Source organism: Mytilus edulis, chromosome 13 (genome assembly GCF_963676685.1).
Source record: "Mytilus edulis chromosome 13, xbMytEdul2.2, whole genome shotgun sequence".
NCBI lineage: Eukaryota > Metazoa > Mollusca > Bivalvia > Mytilida > Mytilidae > Mytilus > Mytilus edulis.
This window is the reverse complement of record NC_092356.1, coordinates 48,459,694-48,482,613: the sequence shown is the minus strand read 5'-3', so window position 1 is coordinate 48,482,613 and position 22,920 is coordinate 48,459,694. Positions and strand designations below refer to the sequence as shown.

Sequence of the window (22,920 nt, the reverse complement as noted above, 5' to 3'; positions counted from 1 at the left end):
AGTATATAACTTACCTGTAGAACTATTTAATGTGTAGTATTAGATACATATGAAATGTTTTTGAAAAAAAACACTATTTAAAAGGACAATTTACTTAAGAATTGAATGCTGATTTTTGTAAATTTATTGGGGTGTAAAAGCGTTGACCGAAGTACATTTTGTATGAAGCGCGGAAGCGCTTCATACAAAAAATGTGCGCACTGTCAACGCTTTTACAACCCTATAAAGTTACAAAAAGAAGCATTCAATACTTATAATTACATTTTTTAGCTAGAATCATGAAAACACGATTTTTATCAAGTTTTCATTTAATTTACCTGTGCACTTTATTGTGGGACCTCGTGTCATCATGAATGATAAATGTTATTGTCTAATACAATTGTTTCAGGAATAGCACGTGCTGTGCAGTTAGCCAATCAGAATAACGTATTATAATGAAACATACATCAAATGTAATTATTTGCGCAAGAAACTGCAGAACGTGTCATTGCATTCAATATTTAAATATTGTGTAGACGATATATAACATAATACATTGTTTTACCATTGTTTTATGATTTTTCTTGTGTAGTATGTATATATATTATGTGTAGTATGTATATATTATATGTAGTATGTATATATATTATGTGTAGTATGTATATATTTTATGTATAAATGTTAAATATTAGAATACAGATAAAAAAAAAATCCGACTGAGTACATATAGCCATTGGAAACATATCAGTTTCAAATTTTCTAAAACTGCAATGTAAACTGTAGCTTTTATAACATAACACGACAATTGGCACAATTTCAAATTTGGAACTTGACATTAGCAATCAATATACAAGATTCGAATTGTTTCTCAACCTTATCATAGCAAGTACCAGGTTTGACAACTTTTAAACAGTCCCAAATGTGGATACCCTTTCTGTTTATCGCAGAATAATTAAAGATATTCTAACGCAAAACATCGACTTTAATACTTTCAACACAGATGATTAACTGTTAGAAAAAAATTCTCTGAGACTTAAATTAAGTTCCAAAATGTTTATTTTCTTTCGTCAAATTAACAATCTATTTATTGAATTAATGTTTTTATTTTTTAAATCCTTACCGACTTACAGTATTTTTGTGTAGAATAAAAGTCAAATTTCATTTTACACACTGAGCCATATATGTATTATCATAAGCCATCTGAATATATAGTTGGCATATGATATATGTTTGTCATTGAGGTTAGATGCATCACATTAGCTACCAAAATTAATATGATTACTAATATATAAAAAAGAAGATGTAGTATGATTGCCAATGAGACAACTCTTCACAAGAGACCAAAATGACACAGATATTAACAACTATAGGTCACCTTACGGCCTTCAACAATGAGCAAAGCCCATACCGCATAGTCAGCTATACAAGGCCCCGGAATGACAATGTAAAACAATAAAACAATTGAAACGAGAAAACTAACGGCCTTGTGTATATACTGATATAACAAGGAATGACATAACATGTTTTACTTCAACACGATTCTGTTAGCCCTTTGTTTAATTCCACATAAACGAGACCTCCATATACGTTTTGGAACGTGATGAAATGAGCCGTGAATTGTTTTATAAAACATAGTTTGCGAACAAAAAGTGTATTTCGATACATTTTGGTTAAACAAGTTTAAATGCATTGCTATAAATGAACATAGATTTGTAACACTATTAGCACCTTTGGTACTTAACAGATCCTCAGATGTTTTGTTATTATGAACTTAATTAGAGTTAGATTGGTCAAAGATTTAATAAATAATAATTTATAGTGTTGAAACTATTCGAAAAGTTCTTGATCAATATATCTGTTGGGTTTTAAAGTATATACATTTATGTTTTTTTTTTAATTCTTCATGATTTAACTTTTTTTGCCCTGTAAAATAGATTTTAAAAAAACTTTATTATCAAACTCGTTTTCTGCTATATTTTCTCTCAGTTTGATCCGAAGGTGTTGCACAAAACATTTTAATCAAACTAAGCTGTTTCGATTTCTGTTCTTATTTTCACATTTCCAATCATGGTTTCTTAATTTCCTCCTTTAAACTTAGTTTGTCCGTGGAATAAAATATAAAAGCTTCTTTGTAAAGCATAGGAGAAGTTTCAAAAACACGAAGTCTTCAATCACTTAAAATATTATGATCATAATTGAAGTGTTATACCACTTTGTTTATTTCTTTTGAAATTTGTTAATATAAATAGGTTAAGGTACTACTTTTTAGTGGATGAGTACCATTGTCCTATGTTTGGGGAGGGTGGGGTCCCGCTAACATGTTTAATCCCGCCACATTCTGTATGTATGTGCCTGTCCCAAGTCAGGAGTCTGTAATTCAGTGGTTTTCGTTTGTTGCTATGTTCAATATTTGTTTTTCGTTCCTTTAATGTACATTTCTTAGGCCGTAAGTATTCTAGTTTGAACTGTTTTTTGTGTCTTTTTATAGCTGAATATGCATTATGGGTTTTGTCATTGTTAAAAGCGTACAGTTGTTAATTTCTGTGTCGTTTAGTCTCTTTTGGAGAGTTGTCTAATTTGCGATAATTTCCCATCCTCTTTTTTTTATATATTTATATATGTTCCGGACCATATGAGTATTTGGACGATACGCGTATGGTCATGACCATATGCGTATACTCATATGGTCCGACCATACGCGTATAGTCAGACCGTAATAATCGTTAGGTTATTAACGTGCCGGACCATATGAGTATTTGGACCATATAGGTATTTTTTTAAATTACATTATAAAAGTTTCAATAATACAAAAACTTTATCTAAAAATAAATGTTGGTTATATTTCAAATACTACGTAAAAATTGAATATTGATGCCATATTAGTTTTCATTTCTAATTACATTCTTACATGTAGCCTTGGGGTGATATTTACTTCTACACGGTATCATAGCTTTTTGCATTTGCAAGTCTTGGTTGTGCACGATCCTTTTCATTTACACCTTTTGTTTGCGAGTGAAAAGCTAGCCTTTTTGTAGCTGTGTACAGTGATACCGAGGTCTTGGGCCATTCCGATATGTCAACGGTGTTTTTAAGAAGCTCTAGATCTCAAAAATCGTAACATGACTGCAATACACCAAATTCACCTGGAATAAACTATGTTACTTTCGAGTGACTTCTTGTGTAACAATTCAGTATGAAATTTTTGGAATTTATTTTTTTAAGTCGACATATTGCCATTCACTCGTAATAACAAATTGGTAATGACAATCGGTATAAAATGTGTTTATTATAGTTTTGACAAGTAAGTAAAATTAACTACTAGTATGTGAAACTTCTAATTTTTATTTAGCTAATATTTTTATTATAATACTACAAAAACGAATTTGATGACCTGCTGTTAATTTCATATTCCTGCAACAAAAAAAACATATTTCAAAAAAAGGCATTTTAAAATTGATTTATTCAATATTGTTTGCAATAATGACCTGCAGTTTATACATTTGTACTTATTTATATACATTATTTAATTATCTGTACCTCATGATTGGAAGTATAGAAGTTAAATATATATACATTTTATTCATAGGCACATATATATATACATGCCCATTTTGTGTGCAAAATTTCACAAAAGGCTGTGAGCCTGGTTGTCTACTAACTTGATATCTCAATTGTTTGCATAAGTGATTTGTTTTTTAGATTATAGTACTTGAACATTAATTGGTTTATTAAGTGATTTGTCATTAGATTGTGCTGGAGTAAATTTTCCTCATTGTTTTATTTAGGTACTAAAAAAAATATTACTATGTAGAACATCATTTTGAAAATATTTTCAGATTTGTATGATAATACATCAAGTGACACTACTCACATCATCACATCATAATATTATTGTGGTGTCATTTGCCCTTCGTACCAGATTTTGTCTTCATAATAAGTTGATTTCAGTACAATTTATTTTTAAATAAGTACACTCTGATTGTATAAAATTAAATGTAGTCATTTTAGTTCAAAATTTCAGACAGACAGTGCTCTTAACCCAGTGGCGGATCCAGGGGGAGGGTTCTGGGTGTTGGAACCCCTCTTTTTTTTATGATCAATGCATTTGAATTGGGACATATAGTTGGAACACACACACCCCTTTTTTTCCTTATTAATCTCTTATAGATAGAGATAGACTGTAATTATTATAATATAATAATAAAATTACCTATATGATAGCGTCTTTTTAATGAACGGTCATACTATAAGTATTAAAAGTAAACTGTAACAGAGTGTTAATTACCCCGACCATACGCGTACGGTCGGACCATAAGCGTATGGTAGGACCATTTGAGTATATACTCATATGGTCATGACCATACGCGTATGGTCCAAATTCTTTTATGGGCCGGAACATATATACTAGTTTTATAACGATTTTTTATAAATTTTTACTGAATTTTTAAACTCTTTATTTAAAAGTATTTATTCATACACCTGAACATTTTGTAAACTCAAAAAGTCTGTTAAATTAGTTTGTGGGTAGAAATGGTGCACTACAGATGCACAAGTTCAAAATATGATTATCAAAAGTTATTTTACCTTTATAGAATCTTCTAATGTTCTCCCGTTTTATTTTGGTCGACTTAAATTGTGCACACATCGCAGTAAGAAATCTATTATATTAATGCGTGTGTACTTTCTGTACTTATTAAGTGGGTGAATACATATTGTACGTATATAAGGAAGGAAATCAGTTTGTATATCATCATTTTTATCTTAAATATAAAAATAATTTATTTTATTAAAATTTCACATACTTGTCTACAGGTTTTTATACAAATGTTATAATATACATTGCACATGTTTCACAATGATAAAATAAGACAAATATCAAGACGAAAAGTTTTGCAAAATAGGCTAAGATAATCTATTCCTAAGTAGAAAGCCTTGGTATTTCAAAAATTAAAAAGTTTTGTAAACATTTAACTTATAAATATGGCCATATCAATGATAATTCATGTCAGTGCATAAGTGCTGACTACTGGGCTGGTGATACCCTCGGAGAATTAAAACTCCACCAGCAGAGGCATCGACCCAGTGGTTGTAAATTAACTCATCACAGATACCAGGATTAAAATTTGTATTTACAAAACGCTGGTAATACTGGTATCTGTGATGATTTTATCTAATTGTATCCTCTCAATAGCAGGTGCCTTATGAGCACACCATAAAATAGTATAGGATATTTTTATAACGTGTATTATCGCTATTTTGTGCATTTTTTCCTTTGACCTTTTGTTTTTTGTTGTGATAATTTTTCATATCATACTACTCACTTGAGATGAAAATTATCGCTAGAAACTAAGGAGGCACGTTGCGCTGCGTATGAAATTGACATGAAATTGTCAACGTCATCTTAGGTAAAATAGCGATAAACAGATTATCGTTGGTCATCTCAACTCGGTTGCTTTTCTTGCTTTCGCCGTACCGGCTTAAGCGAGAAAATCAATCTCGTTGAGATAATCAACGATAATCTATGAATATTAAACAAACAATTATACATAAAGATGTTCTTGTGTACTTTTGAATCCACCAGAAATTTGTTGAACAATTCTTGCAAAAGTGGATACTGAAAGTACAGCTGTATAATCATTGATAATATGATAGGTTTTGTAGTACAAGAAAAATGTAAACAAAACTTCAAGGAAAAATTCAACTCGGAAAACCCTTATCAAATGGCAAAATCATTAGCTCAAACACATCAAACGAATAAAACAACAGCAGTCAGTATTGCGTTATAATCTCAATCACTTTTAAAAATAATCTGAAATGTATATAAACACAGAAAAACAAAATAATTTTACATATACCACCAAAATCCAACTGTAGCTTTTAAAGCATGAATAGTAATAGGAAACATTCCTTTTCCTACTAAAACTGGAGAGTTATCTGTAGCTTTTTTTTTACAGAAACAAGATGATTTGTAATTTAATATTGAACTTAACCGGTAGTGATTAAAAAACAATATAATTCAGCACTGAAATTGTCTGACTTATCATACAAAGCGCCCATATTTTACTGCAATATCAATTTCCTCAGACAGTCAATAAAAGTTTTCTAATGTAAAATATTGCCTTTATACGCAGATGATTAACTTTGTAAATAAATACCCGTATACTGAAACAATGTCCAAACATGTAAATCAATTGATTCAAAGTTTTTTCTACATCTAAATAAATCTAGTTTATTTAACAAGTTCTCAACAAAAGATGTTCACATAGTACGTGTTGCATGTACTAGGAAGCTGTATAATGGAACATGCATATGATGTATAATATAAGTTTTATATGATTCTTATATAGAATGACAATAGAAAATTCTAAGATTAATTGTACTTTACAGATGTGGGCTTTGGATTAGGATAACACCGAAAGACATAAGGTGTCTTGAAACTTTCAGAATTTATTGTCAATAATATCAAAAGCTTCCCTAAACCATAGATATAATGACTAATATATCTATGCCTAAACGGACACGGTAAGATATGTGTGAATATATGACCAATCTCGAGAGACTATCCTTACTAGTGGAATAATAAAATGCTTCGCTGAGAGCAGCCCGATACGACCGTAGAGGTCGAACACTGAACAGTCGGGAACAAGTTTGGACACAATATTTAAGCTTGATACTGTCTGAATTTGGATTGGGGTCAAATTTATGACATAAAGCAGGTTTTTTACACAAAATAAATGTGTTCAATGACCTTGAAATTTGTAATGAGACATTTAATTTACCTAGAACGATCTGATATCCGAAATCTAACAACATCTAACAACAAAATTTGAAACGGGACCAAAATGAAAATATCTAAATGCACAATAACATAAGTCGCATTTATTTAGTTTTTGTTGAAATCAAATTAAGAAAGTATAATTTTGGACCTTTTTGACATCATTGTAGACCAATTTCAAAATGGGGCCCAATATCCAAAATAGTAATACAAAGTAAGAACCCCCAAAATTAAATACTTAAATTAATCCGATTGAAATTGATAAAAGATTTGTATCAATTTTCAATTGAATATTTCTTGTTAATGTGCAATACTGTGCTATTGAAAAACATATGTGTGATTTTAGTTTTATAAAATTGAGCATTTGACAATGTTTGATGTGTTTCCCTTGGTTTTTGGTTTGTATTCCGGATTTGTTTTCTCTCAATCGATTTATGCCATTTGAACACCGGTGAACATCTGATTCCTTTATCTATTGCGCAATACTGTGCTGTTGCACAATACTGTGCTTTTACGCTACAATGTGCTATTGCACAATACTGTTCAATTGAAGATTTCTTGCTCTTCTTGAGTAATTACCCCAAAACTCAAAAATCCTTCGTGATATTGAACCTTGTGGTACAATTTCAGAGAGATCTATACACTAACTCACAAGTTATTGTCCAGAAACTACAAAAATGCATGTTTTTTACCCCCTTATTCCTGACCTATTGGTACCATAACCTCCAAAATCAATCGCAACATTCCTTGTAAGGTTATAAACCTAGTGAAATGTTATAGAGATCCATTTTCTTAAACTAAAGTAATTGTCCGGAAATCAAATGTGTCTGCGGACGTCTTCTGAACCGACACGGCCGACGACGGCGACAACATGATGGCATTAAACTAACGCAAAGGATTTTGTTCCTATAAAAAATTGCGAAATGATGGCCGAATTACTAACCGAAAACAACTCATTTATGCAATTTATCAGTTTTTTTAGAGATACATGTACCTGTAGATAACAATATTGATTCATAACACATATAATTAACATTTTATCAAAATATTCACTTTTGAATTTTTTGAATAACCTCATGTTGATGGGCAGATTCCCAACCAAATGTCATTGGAAAACCGTATGAATAGTGCTATATTAACATGAATGAAAAACTTCAAAAAGAAGAGTGAATGCGTGAGGACAACGATTTAAAAAGATTTCCAAGATTCCAAAACATTTAGCCAAACTTTGGACTACTTCCCGACTAGCGGAAACTGCAAGTTGAGTTGAAAATTTGTTCAAGATTCACCGAACCATGCATAAAGTCTTCCCAGAACTTCATACACAGAGCCTTTGATTTATGAAAGATTAACATAATTGAAAAGCGATGATATATGCATGCTGTCTTTTGTCAATCTACCACTTGAAGAATAAAGTATATAATGAGGACGAAGATTGTGATTAATAGTTAGGAAAAATGTGTCACTTGATCAATACTATTTTAGTACAAATTTATAAATTTAAATAATTAATTAAATCACAGATCATTAATTGAAACCGTTTATTCAATTTCCTATTTGTCTATGACATGAACTTTAACTAGCACCGCAAATATCCCTCGCCAACTTTTGAACCAGCAATTCCGCCCAACGAGCATTCACCAATATCATATTGAGAGGCTGATTATGTACTAGTATGACCTAAATGATTTGTAGAAATAAATAGAAACTGGGACTCTTCCTCCCCTTGCTACACCTGACCTAGTAATATTAATTCGCTTGAAGACGCTATATAGTTTACCATCGACACGACATCTTCGAAATTCGCCGACAATATCACCGAATACTGGATAGAAGGAAACAGCCGTCAGTAAAAGACCATCTAGAGCAACATATCGACAATCACGTAGAGAGCGAGATGGCACAGCAAACTTAAGAATCACGTTACCAATGCATGCGCAACCAAACAGCTACGACCTGTAGAAATCTTTCAACAACTCAATCCATCACAGAAATAAACTGGATACCAGTAGCAGCCGGTTGAACTCAACGATCAACATCCAAAAATAAACAAGAGACAGTCAACATCGAAGGAATGATAACTTTAAGGTGAACTTACCGACCAAAGCTACCTTCCTCCCCCAAATGCAAATTCGACTGTAGTGGGTATTTGTATTGTTCTTAATAATTTTCTTATAAAATGTCATTTTATGAATCATGATTGTTGTGTTTGCTTTTTTAGATTGTTAAGTGCTGAATGTGTTTTATCATCCTATAAAAGTGTCTCTCTGTAGGTCCTGTGCATATTTGTTTGGTCAGTTCAATGCTTTTCGTTTATTTGTATTATATAATTTATACTTCACTTCAAAGTCTCTATGCAGAATTTATTATAACATGATACTAGTGAATGACCCAAAAGCCTATTTCTGTGCATTATTTCAAGATAATGTAGTGTTTTTGTCTAACAAGTCTGACTTTTTTATAATTTTAAAATAATACAAAAATTGTTTCGTTTTAAATCGCTGTTGTTTGTAAATGATAGCTACTTGATGAAGGTTGTTTCTTCTTCTAACTTTGACTTTTTTTCTCAACTTTCAATCCGTCAATTCATTATAAGTTAATATAAGCTTGATTCGATGTTAATATGATTAAAGTTACAACTAAATTTCACTAAATCGTATTGCATAAAAATCACATTTCTTCAAGAAGAAATAAATTATAATCTGCATACAAAAATATCAAATATTGGGGAAACGTGAACACACCAATCAACTGAGTCATCATAGAATTGAAAGTTGTATTCTTTTTAGAATCCTAACTGATTTATTGATTTATTGAAAAATTATTATTGTATTTGTTCTGATTATTATTATTAAGTCTTTCCATTTTTCTGTGGAAAGACTTATTGTATTTCTTCTGATTATTTTTTTTTCCAACCAACTTCTGAAATTTTTGTTTCGCAATATGTCGCTTAGATATTTCTCGTATTGTATCGTATAGTTTATGCGCTTTTAAATTTCACCCTGCTAAGCCTAACCATTTTCTTTGTAAGAGTTATCTCCCTATTCACTGTTTATCAAGTGATTGCATCTTCTTTGTAAAAAAAAATGATATCAACTAAATTTCTTTTACAAATTGTTCGTTACATCCTCAGGAATTTTTGGTTAATTTGGATCGAAGCGAATCGATGAAATTTTATAGGAGTTATCTACCCTTACAAAATAAATTTGTCGGTATGTGTTTTCAACTCATCAACTGTTAACCGTATAAGCCTGGGATATTTTTATTTGAGGCCCCTAGGTACTAACTTAGAAAAGGAGGGCAAGGTCAAAGGTCAAGGTCAAGTTCTCAATTGTGACTTTTGCTTGTTTTTCCATTTCTCCGACGCTTTGAAAGATACACATAAAAAAGCAGGTGCAAAATGTCTGCTTTATTGTAATAAATATATGCTACATTTAGTCTGATACAATTTAATGGCATCTTATAGGAGTTAGTGCCCCTGAAATGTCTAGATATGAGGTTATTTGATTATTACTTCAACTAAGTTCATCATAAAGCTATTTGAACTTGTACAAAGGTTAGGTGACATATGACCTTGAAAAATGACTACCGGAAGTGACCTTGAGAAAACCGGAAGTAGCCTTTTTTGCAATTTTCTCTTATAAAAGTACTCATAATCCATATATTTTATCATATAGAAACATAAACTGATTAGACTAAAAGTGACTTCCAACAAACCGGAAGTGGCCAATTATCTCCCATTCTAAATACAAAAGTATATAGAAACTATATATTTTTGGAATCAGTGTGAAAGAAGCTATCATATGAGACCAGGAAGTGACATTCATTTCACCGCCAGTAGCTTATTATCTCCCTTATTTCACTCAAAAGTATAATTAAACCTGTCCATTATTTATCGCATCAGTATGAAGAAACTATCTTCTTATCAAACTTTCTTTGATTTGGAAAGACTTTCAATTGTTCTCTGAACAATTGGTTTTTAATTATTATTAATATTTTTATTTTTTTTCTTCCGCCAAAAATTGTTTGTTTCGCAATATGTCGCTTAGATATTTCTCATATTGTATCGTATAGTTTATGTGCTTTTAAATTTCACCCTGATAAGCCGAACCATTTACTTTGTAAGAGTTATCTCCCTATTCACTGTTTATTATCTGTGTGCATTTACAAATTGTTCGCTACATCCTCAGGAATTTTGGGCAATTTGGATCGAATAGTTTTCAAAGGTACCAGGATTATAATTTAGTACGCCAGACGCGCGTTCGTCTACATAAGACTCGTCAGTGACGCTCATATCAAAATAGTTATAAAAGGAAAACAAGTACAAAGTTTGAAGAGCATTGAGGATCCAAAATTCTAAAAATTGTGCCAAATACAGCTAAGGTAATCTATGCCTGGGATAAATAAATCCTTAGTTTTTCGAAAAATTAAAATTTTTATTAACAGGAAATTTATAAAAATGACCACATAATGATATTCATGTCAACAACGAAGTGCTGAATACTGGGCTGGTGATACCATCGGGTACGAAACGTCGACCAGCAGTGGCATTGACCCAGTGGTGAAAATAGTTATCAAAGGTACCAGGATTATAATTTAGTACGCCAGATGCGCGTTTCGTCTACATAAGACTTATCAGTGACGCTCATATCAAAATATTTATATAAGACAAACAAGTACAAAGTTTGAAGAGCATTGAGGATCCAAAATTCCAAAAAATTGTGCCAAATACAGGTAAGATAATCTATGCCTTGGATAAGAAAACATTAGTTTTTTCGAAAAATTTAAATTTTTGTTAAAGTCATATGAAACCTCAAATTAAAAAAAAATATGCATCTGTTTTTTATAACTAAATGGATAGTTTTCATTATAAAACTTTTGTACATATACTTGTTTCTGAGGAAAATTCTTTAAATGTCCACATTTAGAAGAAGTTTACTTATTTTTAATTGCTTGCTTCCAGGAAGCAATTCGCCGACATATTTTCCGTATGCATAGTGACCTGAGCGTGACCCTCCTCGTAAAAATCCGGTGATCGCAATACGCATGAATATGTCATTAAAATAAACAATTATCTGATTGTACATGTTAAGCACGTGCTCAATACCCATGCTTTTTGTTATTTATTTACTATAAGGTGACAATCGGTAAACTTCGGCTTCAAAACACGGCATTTAATGAGCAGCCATATTTGTTAAATCATAACAGACAGAGAAAAAAAATTGACGATTATACGATATATTTGCGTAAATAATGATAAAATCGTGCACAGAGGACTTAGTTTGTGATATATACATGCATTGGTTCAAGAATTGGAAAAACATTATTTTTCACCACTCACTCGTTTCATATGACTTTAAAATGAAATTTATAAAAATGACCACAAAACAGCAAGCTAGAATTACTTCTATCAATACAAAAACAGCCTTATATATAATATATATAGGCATAATGAAGTTTGATCATTATATTGAAGAAGATCACATAAAAAAGAGAGTTTCAATGACCAAAGTTCATTTTAGTAAAGCAATTAGTCTTTTGTTTTAAAGCTCATTCAAATTTTTCGTATATGTAAGAGAATGATAATCCCTTTCTTCGTGGTTAAGTACGAGCGATAGCGAGTACTTATCATGAAGAAAGGGATTATCATTCTCTAACAAGTTTAGAATATTGTAAAAGAGGGACGAAAGATACCAGAGGGACAGTCAAACTCATAAATAGAAAATAAACTGACAACGATTTAGTTTTAGTTCGTGGTTAAGTGGTTAAGACCGATGGCTACAGTGCTGAAGGTCCCGAGTTCGATTCTCACTCGGGGTGTTAAAATTATCAGTACATCAGAAGGGTAATTTTCACCCTCTCACACACATCTCTGGTACCAAGACCGGAATTTAAACTATAATGGGTACTTTGGGTCCTCGATTGGTTAAAGTTGTCCCCTGGGCCAACTGGAGATCAATCTTCTGATATCTCTCTGGTTTGTCATTTTCCACCCAGTGGCCCGGTGGTTCTCTCCGAGTACTTCGGCTTCCTCCACCATAATAACAGACTTCCCGGTGTCCTAGCACTTCCTTTGTGTTGGGTGGGGATTGAATTGTCCTTATTTATACGTTAGTGACACATCTCCATTAATCCCGGCAGGGAGTGTACGTGGATGCCACGCAGCTTTCGAGGGGTTCTTCGGATATCGGAAGCATTTACCAGTACATACATACATACATACGAGGCAATGGCTAAAAATGAAAAAGACAAACAGACAAACAATAGCACACATGACACAACATAGAAAACTAAAGAATAAGCAATACGAACCCCACAAAAAACTAGGGGTGATCTCAGGTGCTCCGGAAGGGTAAGCAGATCCTGCTCCACATGTGGTACCCTGCGTGTTGCTTATGTGATAACAAATCCGGTAAATAGTCTAATTCGGTAGGTCATATTCATGAAAGGGAAGGGGATTGTAGTTACGACGTAAGGAACATATCCGATATCATTTGTGAAACGGTCAACCATCTCGTGATGGCGTCCGTAAAATTTATGAAGGGATGATTTCAACTTCACCATTTAATAGCTTCCTTGTGAGCAGCAACCCTCTATCAAGAAAATCATGATAGGAAATGCAAGCAGGGGAATATCGTATCAATTGGGAGATATATACGCCATATGCAGGTGCTGCTTGAATGTTGCTACTTAGAAATGGAAAGTTTACAATTGGAAAGCTGAAATCATCTCTTTTGTCGTAAAGTTGTGTTTTCAACCGACCCTCATTGTCAATTTTTAGATGTAAGTCAAGATATGAGGCCGACTTAACTGTATCTGTAGTATCATTTATCTCTAGTTCGATGGGATAGATGAGTTCAACATAGTCACCAAAATTTGAATTATTTAGTGAAAGAACATCATCTTTATAGCGGAAAGTAGAGTTAAAGAATATTGCTAACATCTTATCTTTATTCCTAAGAAGTTCCTGTGTGAAGTCAGCCATCATAATAATAAAGAAACAAGTCGGCAAGAAGAGGGGCACAATTCGTTTCCATTGGAATGCCGATAGTCCTCCAAACGTAACAAATATGTTGTCAATCAAGAAATCAAGCATCTTGATTATGTCAGTTTCAGAGAATTTTTTTTTTAATCAGAGTGATCCTTTACAAAGTAGGATTTATCCCTCCCTAAGACAAGATACTTGTATCTTCGCTAGCCATTCTTTTTTATGAAACAAAGAAATACCAACTCTTTCAATTTTGTCTTTTAGTTTGGAATGTGGAATACTTGTGTAATTGTAGAAAAGTCAAATGTTTTAATACTATTACACGATGAAAGAGAGTTATATTGTATGTACTCTAAAAGATCTTTGGAATGTTTAAGTATCCACATCTGATTCACGCCACCTCTAGAATAGGCAGTTTCACAATAACTTTGAAGCCTGTCTTTGATTGCTGATAAAATAGATGTTAATAATTTAGAAAGAGGTTTCGTGGAGCACATTCATTCTTCACAAGTAAGAGACACCAAATTCTACAATGTCATTGGTCGAGAGCACTTTGCTATATTCTAATTAAAGTTAGAATATATCAAAGTGCTCTCGACCAATGAAATTGTAGGATTTGATGTCTCTTAATTATAAAGAATGATTATAAATCATGTTCTTAGTAAGGGATTATCCTATTATGTGGGTCTATTTAATATTTACAGTTAAAAAAAAAAGAGTTTGTATAAATGAGTTACAACTGCCCCAAAGCACATTTATGTGATTGAAAAGATTTATCACAGTGATTGAAACTGACTGAATGTTGAATTGTGTAACAAACCAACAAATCTAAATTTGGAGTTTACTTGTGCTGTAAAATTTGTAACTTTAATGGTAATTGTGGAAATATTAATAACTTCAAATTACCACAAAATTAAAGTTTTGAAATAAGAAAATCATCTAAATCTTTATCTTTACTACACTATAATTATGCAACAGAAATTTGATTTAAGATTTCAATATATCTAAAACTTACATTTAATAATAATCAATCTCTGATATAACGAAAGAGTATTTGATTTCAGAAGTAGGAACCAAAATATTGGCTGTCGTGTAAAATAAAATCATAAGTAACTCAAATGCATTTATTCATCTGAATTGTAACTAAAAAAGGATAATTCCTCGCTACAATATTACATCATTAATATTCATACTAAAAATTAGAAAACATACAATTCCTACGCTTTTTTTGTAGTTTTGTGTCACCTTATACCTATAAAACACTTTTTTTTAATAGTTACCAAATTTTAAAAAAAGTCCTTACGTCACTTAAACCAACCCATTAATGAAATGCTGGAAAATTAAGTCATGTACTTATTATAAACATTTAGCTCCGGTGCACCTGAGATCACCCCCAGTTTTTGGTGGGGTTCGTGTTGCAGAGTCTTTAGTTTTCTATGAATAGTCTTCTGTACTATTATTTGCCTGTTTGTCTTTTTTTTCATTTTTAGCTATGGCGTTGTCATTATTTTCTATCTATGAGTTTGACTCTGGTATCTTTCGTCCCTCTTTTACACTGCCAATGAATCTTATTTTTGAATACAACTTGAACCAATCAAGAGACCATTTGAGCCATGAACACTTTAAAATATTCTATGTTTGAAAGAGAATGATAATCCCTTACATATTATTATTTTCACAAGTCGACATCTTGGGTTTCGTACTACTGCGAAGACGGATCAATTTCTTGAATAATTTGTTTTTCCAAGAACGTGATATAATGGTTTTATGATAATTATTTAATTTTATTTGGGGTGACTTAAAGGTCCATTGGGCCGGGTGTATTAATATTTATCATTTTTATACTATATGTTTATAAACTGTACATATTTACACATGTCACTAAAATAAATAATTTACTTACAATTTTACTTACTTGTTAGGAAAACTCGTTGTATTTCATCAATTATGAAATAATGCTAACCATGTGATTGAAAAGGCAAATATTTCCTTATTAGATGCTCTTAACTTAAATGACACCTTTTTAACGTGCATTGTCATACGCGCGTGGTCTATAATATACACATACGGCCATGACCATACGCATATTGCCATGAACATACGCGTATGGTCCAAATGAACATATACAGAGAGAACAACGTATGGCTTAAAATGAATCCATGCTTTCCCCAAACAAGAGGGATTTTGTTAAAAAAAAAAAGGCAGCAGTATAGTACACCGGTGTTCAAATCCGAGTCACAAACCAAACCAAAAGGAACAACAGGAAAAACTGAAGTGCAACAAAAAAAATAACATACATAGAAACGAACTATTTGATAATAACTGCCATATTCTTTCTTGACTTGGTACAGAGTAAATTCACAAAAATACCTAAAATTTAAAAAGGAAAGTCACTAATCAAATGGCAATATCAAAAGCTCAAACACATCAATTGTATATTGAAGACAGAAAAAACGTACAATGACCCTATATGTTCTCACAGTATATTCTAAAAGCTATCTTCTCGTGTGTTTTCTTTAACAATTCTATCATTTAGTTTAGCTTCTTATCACATAAAATGATGTTTTGTCCCATACAAAATGTGTCATTTGGTCACAACCTGTAGCTTAAGAAAATGCTCGATGACCCATTATTTTTAATTATATTTATGAACATACACAAAATATATTACGTTTTGGCAAAATATGAACAAATTCTAAAAGTTTTATATTATAGCCCAATACATTTAACACCTTAAGTGCTATGAAACGTGTTTATGTTATAAAAAATCTGCATGTCGAATAGTTTTTTCAAAAGTTTTCTAAAAACCTACAGAACAGACACAATTTTAAACGATTAAATGACTTTATTTTTTAGAATTATTCGTGACTTTGATTCTATGTACAGCTAAATATTATGTTTATCATATTAGTACGTAATTTGTGCTTTATTTCCGGAACTTCTGCACTTTTTAATTGGATGAATACCAAGTTCATGGATATACATCATCTTATGTATCACCAACTTTAAAAATAGAATTAATTACCAATACTGCAAATAAATGGACCAAAAAGGTAAAAAACAGTGGCGGATCCAGAACTTTCCATAAGGGGGGACCCGCTGACTGACCTGAGGGGGGCGCGCCAGTGATTCCCTATCAACCAAATTTTTCCAACGAAAAGGGGGGCGGGAAACCTAGGCCCCCCCCCCCCCCGAACCGCCTATTAAGAATAGAGAACAATAAGCCCCAAAAAATATAAAGACTAGAGAAAGATGGGGTGCTATAATATTAGCAATAGAGACCAATGGACAAAAAATCAAAAGAATATAAAGAAGAATGACCTAAACTATTATAGAATCATACAAAAATGAAAGACCATGCACCTTTCAGAGCCTCATAAAAGATCGTAAAATCGAACTCATAGCATATCATTTTATTTATCTCCCCTGAAGTACTATAATTACGACATAAGTGTATATAGTTGTTCAAAAATTTGTTTGTCACAATTATTGCAAAAAGACGTACATTTCTCTACTAGCAAATACTGCCAATACACCCTTGCTATTATTTGATTCAGATACAGTTTAAATCACATTTGTACCCATCTAAAGGTAAAATTTCTTGAGAACATACACGAGTTAAAACCAAAATTTTTAGTTATTATATTTTTAAATGTTCTTAACAAACCATTGAAATTACAGCCAGAAAAGGTCATTTTTAATTGTTAACACTTTAATACAGATGAAACGGAGAATTAAAAAACATAAAAATGTTATCTTCAGACTGGCTTAAACAATCTGCAAACATATTTTTTTGAATCTCGGGGCTTTTTATGGATTTTTCTCATCATGTTTTCTTTTTTTTTTTTAATTCTATCATTTAGTTTAGCTTCTAATCACATAAAATGATGTTTAGTCCCATACAAAATTTGTCATTTTGTCACAACCTGTAGCTTGAGAAAATGCTCGATGACCCATTATTTTTATTTATATTTATGAACATACACAAAATATATTACGTTTTGGCAAAGTATGAACAAATTCTATAATTTTTATATTATAGCCCAATACATTTAACACCTTAAGTGCTATGAAACGTGTTTATGTTATAAAAAATCTGCATGTCGAATAGTTTTTTTCAAAAGTTTTCTAAAAACCTACAGAACAGACACAATTTTAAACGATTAAATGACTTTATTTCTTAGAATTATTCGTGACTTTGATTCTATGTACATCTCAATATTATGTTTATCATATTAGTACGTAATTTGTGCTTTATTTCCGGAACTTCTGCACTTTTTAATTGGATGAATACCAAGTTCATGGATATACATCATCCTATGTAACACCAACTTTAAAAATAGAATTAAATACCAATACTGCAAATAAATGGACCAAAAAGGTAAAAAACAGTGGCGGATCCAGAACTTTCCATAAGGGGGAAAACCTAGCCCCCCCCGAACCGCCTATTAAGAATAGAGAACAATAAGCCCCAAAAAATATAAAGACTAGAGAAAGATGGGGTGCTATAATATTAGCAATAGAGACCAATGAACAAAAAATAAAAAGAATATAAAGAAGAATGACCTAAACTATTATAGAATCATACAAAAATGAAAGACCATGCCTCATAAAAGATCGTAAAATCGAACTCATAGCATATCATTTTATTTATCTCCCCTGAAGTACTATAATTGCGACATAAGTGTATATAGTTGTTCAAAAATTTGTTTGTCACAATTATTGCAAAAAGACGTACATTTCTCTACTAGCAAATACTGCCAATACACCCTTGCAATTTTTTGATTCAGATACAGTTTAAATCACATTTGTACCCATCTAAAGGTAAAATTTCTTGAGAACATACACGAGTTAAAACCAAAATTTTTAGTTATTATATTTTTAAATGTTCTTAACAAACCATTGAAATTACAGCCAGAAAAGGTCATTTTTAATTGTTAACACTTTAATGAAACGGAGAATTAAAAAACATAAAAATGTTATCTTCAGACTGGCTTAAACAATCTGCAAACATATTTTTTGAATGTCGGGGCTTTTTATGGATTTTTCTCATCATGTTTTCTTTTTTTTTTGAATGTCGTACGGTTGCCTTTAATTGCTTACATCCACTTCATTTATATGGGGACGGAGTCCCCAATAACAGTAGAAAATTCAATAAAAAAAAAATACGGGAAAATTTCCCGAATTTTTCATTGTACTAATGAACTCAAAATCGTTCAAATTTTTTTTGTCGTGTTTTGAAATCCCGGACCTGCGCAGAAATGTACAATGTACTTCCCTTTTCCGGTCTCGTTTGTATGAAACTTTGAGTAAAATATATATTTATCAGTCTAGTATAAAATAGGAAGGAACGCGCAATACCAATTTCATTTTTAATAATTCCTTGATATGAAAAAACGTTAACGGATGATAGCGTTTCTTTGTTTACATTGCATATGATGTCATAATTTAAATAACGTCACAACTAAATCCCTAACGACAGAACTAAAATCGGAAACGTTACGGTATTTCCGTTTCTTTTTTTTTAAACAAATATTTAAGTTGCAAAAATATAATTCATACAGACTTCGAACCATTTACAGGTAATGCCTGCCTCATATTATGGGGACGAAGTCCCCAATAACAGTAGAAAATTCAATAAAAAAAAAAAATTCGGGAAAATTTCCCGAATTTTTCATTGTACTAATGAACTCAAAATCGTTCAATTTTTTTTATGTCATGTTTTGAAATCCCGGACCTGCGCAGAAATGTACAATATACTTCCTTTTTCCGGTCTCGTTTGTATGGAACTTTGAGTAAAATATATATTTATCAGTCTAGTATAAAATAGGAAGGAACGTGTAATACCAATTTTATTTTTAATAATTCCTTGATATGAAAAAACGTTACCTAATGATAGCGTTTCTTTGTTTACATTGCATATGACGTCATAATTTAAATAACGTCACAACTAAAATCCCTAACAACAGAACCAAAATCGGAAACGTTACGGTATTTCCGTTTCTTTTTTTTTTGACAAATAATTAAGTTACAAAAAAATAATTCATACAGACTTCGTCCCCATTTACAGGTAATGCCTGCCTCATATTATTTGGTGGATACTTGTCTCATTAGTAGCAATAATACCACATCTCCTTATTTTTATATAAATTTCCCCCTTAATAATAGCTAGAAGAAAACACACACACAAATTCTATTATTTCAGAGTTGTTGTATGACCATGTTTTGGTGATACAGTACACAATATCATTATTCTAACCATGTTTTGGTGACACAATACACAATATCATTATTCTAACCATGTTTTGGTGACACAGTACACAATATCATTATTCTAACCATGTTTTGGTGACACAGTACACAATCTGTCTCGTGATGTTGGTTTTATTCGATTTTTTTCTTGTTCAATTATTAATAAGTGGACGATAATTTCATTATATATTTCTTTATTCTCACAAACTAAATTACAAAGGTATAGAGATAATTATCCATATTTCAATACAATTATGTACACGATATAAGACGATGAGGTATGCGTGCCAATAAGACAACTCTCCAATGGAATCCAAGTTATATATATTTTGTAAAAGTAAACCATTATAGGTCAAAGTACGGTGTTCAACATGAAGCCTTGGCTCACACCAAACAGCAAGCTATAAAAGTTCCCAAAAATGACCAATTCAAACAGGAAATACAACAGTCTGATCTATGCAAAAAAAAACAAGATACGAGAAACACTTATGAACCACATCAACAAAAGGCAACCACAAAAGTGTGTATATAGCAGGATATGATTACCCAATTGGCTCGTTCCATTCAGCGGTCATGTCATTCCCTCAGTTTGTATACAACTGTCAAAATTAAGCCGGGACGTATATGGTATACACAAATGTCTGGCGTCCGGCTGTCGTCTGTCTGTCTGTCCGTCTGTCCGGTGGAAACATGTCGCACCGTGACTTGAGAACAACTTATCCAAATTTCATGAAACTTAACATAGTTGTTTCTTATGATGGTTTTTTTCGCATGTCTCGCTATATATAAAAAACGATTTATTAGTATTGCTTAAAACGTTACACACTTCTTATTTATATTAAAAGATCTGTATACTTTTTGATGATGATTCAAATTTTTATTTTAGTATTATTGAGTTTTTTAATTTGTTTAAAAAAAAGGAGGGGTCACACGTTGCGCCGTATCCGACAAACAGTTTATGATTATTGCTAAAAACTTTACACACTTCTTAGTTATATTAATCTAAAGATCTGTACACTTTTTGGTGATGGTTCAAAATGTAATGTTAGAGTTATTGAGTTTTTTGTTAAAAAAAAAAGGGGGGGGTCACATGTCGCGCCGTATCTCAGAAACTATTTATGATTATTGCATAAAACTTCACACACAAGACGACGGGTGTATCATGTGCTTTTGTCTCTGTTTATTATTGCAATGATTTTGTCTCTTAATCGATCTACGTGATATGAACAACGGTAAGTAGGAGTCAGATCTCTCCTATTATATGCGTAATAAATACTGAGATCGCAATGATATATGCTATAATGCTGTGACGATTCCTATGAAATCTGTATGTAATGCAACATCAGAATTGTTTTAATCCTTTACCAATAGATGTATATGTTAATATGAGTGAAATAATATCGGAAAGGGGGGGGGGGGGGGGATATACAATACAGTCTTGCAGATTGTGTGATTATATTTTTCGTTTCGATCTACTAGAATAGTGTAAAACGAATTTATTAACATGTAACATGTTTTAGTGGATACTGAAAGAACAGCTGAATGACGTTCTAAAGTACAAGAAAGGTAACCCAATTACATATCAGTAACGCTAGAACTATGAACAAACAATATTTTGGAATAAATAAATGACTAAATTACTATAATTTAAGTAGCTTAACAGGCTAATACATTCACATGTGGAATTTTTGAATGCTTACTATCATTTATGTACCACAAAGCAGGCCGATGATGTAGAATACAGATACTATATGTATCTTTTGAACACTCGGAATGATGACAAACAGAAAAACAAGACACGTACAGCATAGAAAAATTTTAAAGACTAAGCAACACGAACCCCACCTATAACTGGGGATGACTGATATCAGGTGCTCCGGAAGGGTAAACAGATCCTACTTCGCATGTGGCATCCGTCGTGTTGTTCATGTGATTACAAAGCCGGTAAATTGTCTAATTCGGTAGGCCATATCAGTGAAAAGGAAATGGGATTGTATTTACGACATTATGAACATATCTGATATCAACTGTGAAACGGATATTCCGGTCAACTAATAACTCGTGATGGCGTCCGTAAAATTTACGAATGAGTGATGAAAATGTATTTACATGTTCACGGTAAGTAACATCTTACAACACCGGATAGAGATACGTTAAAAGATACTAAAGAACACAATAAAGCTACTAGAGGCAACAAGCAAAACGCAAATAATATAAAAAATACTATGCTTACCTCACACGTGATGTAGCGAGCAGTGGTTGATATAGTTACATCAATTATTTCCTAGAACGGTCATTGGTTGATATAGTAACATCAGTAACAAATCTGATATTGGTTACATAGAGTTAAATCATTTACAACACACAACTATCATTGGTTAAGTAACATCTGCTTCAACACTCACCTCATTAATAAATAAAAATTCGGAATCACAACTGCAGTTTCCATGACAAAATTGTGTCGTCATATTTATTTATCTATCTAAAAGTATTGGTCAATTCATAATTAGCACGTTTCATGCAAATACAGGTAAAACTCCAATACATGTAACATAATGAGACGACCGTATCTGATATAAACTAATTACTAGGTACATGTATTAGCATACAAATCATACAGGCAAAACCATAACAATAAGATGACGTTCGGTTTATCGAGAAAAAAGATCGTGAAAGAATACATAACGGTAGTCCAGTATTACAATTGGATCGTGAAAGCTCTTGTATCTGATCGTGAATTCAATCTTATCGAGAAGACGCAAGGTCAATTAATAATCTAATATAATGAATAATACGGACAAATTTACAAAAAAAAATAAAACTGTCTGTCAAAATGGTTCAACATAATATAATCAGTATCTGAGAAAAATCAAGGTTTAAAAATAAAACCGTTATTACAAAACTATAAAAGGCAGATTGCTCATCG

General features: G+C 31.8%; 1 protein-coding gene across 2 annotated transcripts in view; it reads right to left on the bottom strand.

Annotated features, from left to right (window-relative positions):
* The window catches only part of LOC139500792 (uncharacterized), a 35,895-nt gene extending 13,556 nt beyond the window's left edge, over window positions 1-22,339 (bottom strand). The window contains exon 1 of one of the 2 annotated variants that reach the window (XM_071289655.1): window positions 22,228-22,339. The gene's annotated coding sequence lies outside the window, so the exon portion shown is untranslated. Of the gene's footprint in view, window positions 1-4,563; window positions 4,666-22,227 lie in introns of those variants that run through there. The other variant, XM_071289650.1, reaches the window with a different exon arrangement.
* Window positions 22,340-22,920: the final 581 nt, after the last annotated feature.